General features: G+C 44.3%; 2 long non-coding RNA genes across 2 annotated transcripts; one reads left to right on the top strand and one right to left on the bottom strand.

Moving 5' to 3' along the window:
* Positions 1-37: 37 nt before the first annotated feature.
* Positions 38-702, bottom strand: LOC127923409 (uncharacterized). The gene is made up of 3 exons (XR_008114280.1): positions 603-702; positions 416-453; positions 38-377 (listed from the first exon to the last, which is right to left on the bottom strand). It is a non-coding gene; the product is annotated as an uncharacterized LOC127923409 (long non-coding RNA).
* Positions 703-5,582: 4,880 nt separating this feature from the next.
* Positions 5,583-7,336, top strand: LOC127923406 (uncharacterized). Its single transcript, XR_008114278.1, has 3 exons — positions 5,583-6,336; positions 6,397-6,519; positions 6,896-7,336. It is a non-coding gene; the product is annotated as an uncharacterized LOC127923406 (long non-coding RNA).
* Positions 7,337-7,834: the final 498 nt, after the last annotated feature.

Raw genomic sequence — 7,834 nt, 5'->3', positions numbered from 1 at the left:
CAATAACACATCTCTAGGGTTCCATAGTCACAGTCAATAACACATCTCTAGGGTTCCATGCTGGTTCTTTACCTTGCACCACACCAAGACAGCAGTAGAGGGGTACTTCACCTGCACCACACCAAGAGAGCAGTAGAGGGGTACTTCACCTGCACCACACCAAGAGAGCAGCAGAGGGGTACTTCACCTGCACCACACCAAGAGAGCAGTAGAGGGGTACTTCACCTGCACCACACCAAGAGAGCAGTAGAGGGGTACTTCACCTGCACCACACCAAGAGAGCAGTAGAGGGGTACTTCACCTGCACCACACCAAGAGAGCAGTAGAGGGGTACTTCACCTGCACCACACCAAGAGAGCAGTAGAGGGGTACTTCACCTGCACCACACCAAGAGAGCAGCAGAGGGGTACTTCACCTGCACCACACCAAGAGAGCAGTAGAGGGGTACTTCACCTGCACCACACCAAGAGAGCAGTAGAGGAGTACTTCACCTGCACCACACCAAGAGAGCAGTAGAGGGTACTTCACCTGCACCACACCAAGAGAGCAGTAGAGGGTACTTCACCTGCACCACACCAAGAGAGCAGTAGAGGGTACTTCACCTGCACCACACCAAGAGAGCAGTAGAGGGGTACTTCACCTGCACCACACCAAGAGAGCAGTAGAGGGGTACTTCACCTGCACCACACCAAGAGAGCAGTAGAGGCTAATGTACTTCACCTGCACAACACCAAGAGAGCAGTAGAGGGTAGTTTCTTCACCTGCACCACACCAAGAGACTCTGGATCAATACCTAGAGGATCTTAGTACCTCACCTGCACCACACCAAGAGAGCAGCAGAGGACTACTTCACCTGCACCACTGGGTCAAACGAGACTCTGCAGTACCTCCCGAGGAGTACTTCACTGGGTCTGACCACACATTTACATTTAAGTCATTTAGAGAGCAGTAGAGGGTACTTCACCTGCACCACACCAAATCTTGAGCAGTAGAGGGTAGAAGGATTTCACCTGCACCACACCAAGAGAGCAGTGAGGGGTACTTCACCTGCACCACACCAAGAGAGCGAACAAGTAGAGGGGGAACTGTATTTCACCTGCCACACCAGAGATGAGCACTAGAGGGCCTGATAGAGCCTGGCACCTGCACCACACCAAGAGAGCAGCAGAGGCTAATGAACTATCGTCAAAAAGTACAGAGCGGAGGCCTTCTCTGTTTGAACACCAGACGGGCTGCCCAATGAGTTGTAGGTCCAATGGCACAGGCAGGGACAGCCACAGACGTTAGTTTCTTCTCCACTATGACTCTGGATCTGAGTACCTCCACGATGACTCTGGATCTGAATACCTCCACGATGACTCTGGATCTTAGTACCTCCACGATGACTCTGGATCTGGAGTACCTCCACGATGACTCTGGATCTGAATACCTTCCACGATGACTCTGGATCTGAGTACCTCCACGATGACTCTGGATCTGAGTACCTCCACGATGACTCTGGATCTGAGTACCTCCACGATGACTCTGGATCTGAGTACCTCCACGATGACTCTGGATCTGAGTACCTCCACGATGACTCTGGGTCTGAGTTTACCTCCGTTACGATGACTCTGGATCTGAGTACCTCCACGATGACTCTGGATCTGAGTACCTCCACGATGACTCTGGGTCTGAGTACCTCTTGTCACGATGACTCTGGGTCTGAGTACCTCCACGATGACTCTGGATCTGAGTACCTCCACGATGACTCTGGGTCTGAACCCTCCACATTACGAAACCCTCTTGTCATTACCATTACGAAACCCTCTTGTCATTACCGTTACGAAACCCTCTTGTCATTACCGTTACGAAACCCTCTTGTCATTACCGTTACGAAACCCTCTTGTCATTACCATTACGAAACCCTCTTGTCATTACCGTTACGAAACCCTCTTGTCATTACCGTTACGAAACCCTCTTGTCATTACCGTTACAAAACCCTCTTGTCATTACCGTTCTGAAACCCTCTTGTCTTTACCGTTACAAAACCCTCTTGTCATTACCGTTACGAAAACCTCTTGTCATTACCGTTACGAAACCCTCTTGTCATTACCGTTCGAAACCCTTGTCATTACCGTTACGAAACCCTCTTGTCATTACCGTTACGAAACCCTCTTGTCATTACCGTTACGAAACCCTCTTGTCATTACCGTTACAAAACCCTCTTGTCATTACCGTTACAAAACCCTCTTGTCATTACCGTTACAAAACCCTCTTGTCACTACCGTTACGAAACCCTCTTGTCATTACCGTTACGAAACCCTCTTGTCATTACCCTCTTGTTCATTACCGAAAACCTCTTGTCATTACCGTTACGAAACCCTCTTGTCATTACCGTTACGAAACCCTCTTGTCATTACCGTTACGAAACCCTCTTGTCAGTACCGCTACGAAACCCTCTTGTCATTACCGTTACGAAAACCCTCTTGTCATTACCGTTACCGTTGAAACCCTCTTGTCATTACCGTTACGAAACCCTCTTGTCATTACCGTTACGAAACCCTCTTGTCATTACCGTTACGAAACCCTCTTGTCATTACCGTTACGAAACCCTCTTGTCATTACCGTTACGAAACCCTCTTGTCATTACCGTTACGAAACCCTCTTGTCATTACCGTTACGAAACCCTCTTGTCATTACCGTTACGAAACCCTCTTGTCATTACCGTTACGAAACCCTCTTGTCATTACCGTTACGAAACCCTCTTGTCATTACCGTTACGAAACCCTCTTGTCATTACCGCTACGAAACCCTCTTGTCATTACCGTTACGAAACCCTCTTGTCATTACCGTTACGAAACCCTCTTGTCATTACCGTTACGAAACCCTCTTGTCATTACCGCCCTCACGAAAACCCTCTTGTCATTACCGTTACGAAACCCTCTTGTCGTTACCGTTACGAAACCCTCTTGTCGTTACCGTTACGAAACCCTCTTGTCATTACCGTTACGAAACCCTCTTGTCATTACCGTTACGAAACCCTCTTGTCATTACCGTTACGAAACCCTCTTGTCATTACCGTTACGAAACCCTCTTGTCATTACCGTTACGAAACCCTCTTGTCATTACCGTTACGAAAACCTCTTGTCATTACCGTTACGAAAACCTCTTGTCATTACCGTTACGAAACCCTCTTGTCATTACCGTTACGAAACCCTCTTGTCATTACCGTTACGAAACCCTCTTGTCATTACCGTTACGAAACCCTCTTGTCATTACCGTTACGAAACCCTCTTGTCGTTACCGTTACGAAACCCTCTTGTCGTTACCGTTACGAAACCCTCTTGTCGTTACCGTTACGAAACCCTCTTGTCGTTACCGTTACGAAACCCTCTTGTCATTACCGTTACGAAAACCTCTTGTCATTACCGTTACGAAACCCTCTTGTCATTACCGTTACGAAAACCTCTTGTCATTACCGTTCTTGTCATTACGAAACCCTCTTGTCATTACCGCTCTTGTCATTACCGTTAAAACCTCTTGTCATTACCGTTACGAAACCCTCTTGTCATTACCGTTCTTTGTCATTACGAAACCCTCTTGTCATTACCGTTACGAAACCCTCTTGTCATTACCGTTACGAAAACCTCTTGTCATTACCGTTACGAAACCCTCTTGTCACCGTTACGAAACCCTCTTGTCATTACCGTTACGAAACCCTCTTGTCATTACCGTTACAAAACCCTTGTCATTACCGTTACGAAACCCTCTTGTCATTACCGTTACGAAACCCTCTTGTCATTACTAGCTACAAAACCCTCTTGTCATTACCGTGACAAAACCCTCTTGTCGCCTGTTACGAAACCCTCTTGTCATTACCGTTACGAAAACCTCTTGTCATTACCTTACGAAACCCTTTGTCATTACCGTTATGAAACCCTCTTGTCATTACCGGAAACCCTCTTGTCATTACCGTTACGAAAACCTCTTGTCATTACCGTTACGAAACCCTCTTGTCATTACCGTTACGAAACCCTCTTGTCATTACCGTTACGAAACCTCTTTGTCATTACCGTTACGAAAACCTCTTGTCATTACCGTTACGAAACCCTCTTGTCATTAGGTTATTAAAACCCTCTTGTCATTTATATATTATGAAGGTGACTCTTGTCATTACCTGTTAGAAACCCTCTTGTCATTACCGTTTAGAGACCCTCTTGTCTTATGTTACGAAACCCTCTTGTCATTACCGTTATGAAACCCTGTCATTACCGTTAGGATGTTACCGTTAGAAACCCTCTTGTCATTATTTAGAAACCCTCTTGTCATTACCGTGAAACCCTCTTGTCATTACCGTTACGAAACCCTCTTGTCATTACCGTTAAAACCCTCTTGTCATTACCAAACCCTCTTGTCATTACCGCTAGAAATCTTGTCATTATGTTACGAAACCCTCTTGTCATTATTACGAAACCCTCTTGTCATTTTTGTTCTTGATGGTTAACCCTCTTGTCAACCGTGTCATTACCGTTACATCTTGAAACCCCTCTTGTCATTACCGTTACGAAAACCTCTTGTCATTACCATTATTTACGAAAACCTCTTGTCATTACCGTTAAAAACCTCTTGTCATTACCGTTGAAACCCTCTTGTCATTACCGTTACGAAAATCTTGTCATTACGTTACGAAAACCTCTTGTCATGACCGTTACAAATGGCCCAAGTTTGTCATTTACCGTTTTTAAAACCCTCTTGGTCATTACCGTTACAAAACCCTATATTATGAAGGTGACATGGATCCTCTTGTCATTACCGTTAGGAAAACCTCTTGTCATTACCGTTAGAAATCCTCTTGTCATTTATATATTATGAAACCCTGACATGGTTACCTGTTAGAAACCCTAATGTGATTTATATTAAGGTGAAAACCTCTTGTCATCTAGCTAATGTGATTTATAAAAAGGTATTATGAAGGTGACATGGCCGGCGCCCCATGGGCCTGTGAGGAGTAGTATTATTATTTAGAGATCTAGCTAATGTGATTTGAGTTTCCACTTCCCCAGGTGTTAATATAATAATAATAATATATGAAACCCAAATTAATAAGGATATTGGTGCAATAAAGATGTATGTACCGTGAATAACAGTTTAAATTAACACCATTTAAAAGCTAAATATTGACTAATTATTTACCATTTACAACGATCGCAACAACAAGGTCAAAGGTTGAATGTCTCTTGCTCAGTTGCAGCAAATCGATGGCGATATTAAAGGCAATTGCTGACCAGAATGTGGTAAAAGTTAAGCTGTTTGAAAGGGGACCATATAAACTTCGCCCAATTCTTTAACGTTAACTAATAAATTAATGTAAAAGAAATTCCTCCATTTTTTTCAGAAAACCAAAACAAAGGATGTTCAATCTGTGTCCATAACCTGTGAACAAACCAAATTTGTGTCTCGGTTCCGTATAGACCTGGTTGGATCCAGATCCCATCCGTGTGGGAAGCAGCAGCTACTTTATTAACCAGCGCTGATAAATTGTTAATAAAGTGATGCATGTCACATTGCCTGTCCCGGTAAACACCCCTGTCTTTACAAGACTGTAAAAACACAAAACTCAAGGCAATTCAATTTGGCTGTAAATGGAAGAACAGGCTCCATTATCATCTCATCTCCATAACAGCTGTAAATAGAAGAACAGGCTCTGTATTGCTTCATTATCATCTCATCTCCATATAGAAGAACAGGCTCTGTATTGCTACATTATCATCTCATCTCCCCCTGTATGGGCATTCTACTGTAGAAGCATGGGGCGGCAGGGTAGCCTAGTGGTTAGAGCGTTGGACTAGTAACCGGAAGGTTGACCAGGTACAAATCTGTCGTTCTGCCCCTGAACAGGCAGTTAACCCACTGTTCCTAGGCCGTCATTGAAAATGAGAATTTGTTCTTAACTGAATTGCCTAGTTAAATAAAGGTTAAAAAAATAATAATAAAAAAAGACATGTAGTGACGAATCCCCCTGTATGGACATTCTACTGTAGAAGGATGACATGTAGTGACGAATCCCCCTGTATGGACATTCTACTGTAGAAGGATGACACGTCGTGAGGAATCCCCCTGTATGGACATTCTACCATAGAAGGATGACACATAGTGAGGAATCCCCCTGTATGGACATTCTACCGTAGAAGGATGACACGTAGTGACGAATCCCCCTGTATGGACATTCTACTGTAGAAGGATGACACGTAGTGAGGAATCCCCCTGTATGGACATTCTACCGTAGAAGGATGACACGTAGTGAGGAATCCCCCTGTATGGACATTCTACCGTAGAAGGATGACACATAGTGAGGAGGTAGTGAGGAATCCCCCTGTATGGGCATTCTACCGTAGAAGGATGACACATAGTGAGGAGGTAGTGAGGAATCCCCCTGTATGGACATTCTACCGTAGAAGGATGACACATAGTGAGGAGGTAGTGAGGAATCCCCCTGTATGGACATTCTACCGTAGAAGGATGACACATAGTGAGGAGGTAGTGAGGAATCCCCCTGTATGGACATTCTACCGTAGAAGGATGACACATAGTGAGGAATCCCCCTGTATGGACATTCTACCGTAGAAGGATGACACATAGTGAGGAGGTAGTGAGGAATCCCCCTGTATGGACATTCTACTGTAGAAGGATGACACATAGTGAGGAGGTAGTGAGGAATCCCCCTGTATGGACATTCTACTGTAGAAGGATGACACATAGTGAGGAGGTAGTGAGGAATCCCCTGTATGGACATTCTACCGTAGAAGGATGACACATAGTGAGGAGGTAGTGAGGAATCCCCCTGTATGGACATTCTACTGTAGAAGGATGACACATGTATGGGCATTCTACCGTGAAGGATGACACATAGTAGGAGGTGAGGAATCCCCCTGTATGGACATTCTACCGTAGAAGGATGACACATAGTGAGGAGGTAGTGAGGAATCCCCCTGTATGGACATTCTACCGTAGAAGGATGACACATAGTGAGGAAGTAGTGAGGAATCCCCCTGTATGGACATTCTACCGTAGAAGGATGACACATAGTGAGGAAGTAGTGAGGAATCCCCCTGTATGGACATTCTACCGTAGAAGGATGACACATAGTGAGGAAGTAGTGAGGAATCCCCCTGTATGGACATTCTACTGTAGAAGGATGACACATAGTGAGGAGGTAGTGAGGAATCCCCCTGTATGGACATTCTACTGTAGAAGGATGACACATAGTGAGGAGGTAGTGAGGAATCCCCCTGTATGGACATTCTAGTGAAGTTCTACATTGAATGTGTTGTTTTTTAATGTCGGAACAGCGTGAGATTCTTTCTGGTTGTCCTGGATACCATTGTTATGGTGTCTGTGTGCAGTAGGAAGGAACTTAAGAGGTTGTTTTGTGAGCCAATGATAACTAGTGTTAGTGAAATGACTGGATGTCTTTCTTTTTCCCTCTTTCTTTTATTTAACCCTTATTTTATTTAGCCCTTATTTTATTTAGCCCTTATTTTATTTAGCCCTTATTTTATTTAACCCTTATTTTATTTAGCCCTTATATTATTTAACCCTTATTTTATATAACCCTTATTTTATTTAACCCTTATTTTACCAGGTAAGTTGACTGAGAACACATTCTCATTGAAACCAACGAAATGGGGAATAGTTTCAGGGGAGAGGATGGGGGATGAATGAGCCAATTGTAGACTGGGGATGATTAGGTGACCGTGATGGTATGAGGGCCAGATTGGGAATACAGGTACCTTAGCATATGCTACTGTACCTGTAGACTTCCAGTCATTGCGCTAATGCTAGTTACCAGAATTCC

This window comes from Oncorhynchus keta, unplaced genomic scaffold (genome assembly GCF_023373465.1).
Source record: "Oncorhynchus keta strain PuntledgeMale-10-30-2019 unplaced genomic scaffold, Oket_V2 Un_contig_29591_pilon_pilon, whole genome shotgun sequence".
In the NCBI taxonomy this organism is placed as follows: Eukaryota; Metazoa; Chordata; class Actinopteri; order Salmoniformes; family Salmonidae; genus Oncorhynchus; species Oncorhynchus keta.
The sequence above is the reverse complement of the archived record's forward strand: the minus strand, read 5'-3'. Positions and strand labels throughout refer to the sequence as shown.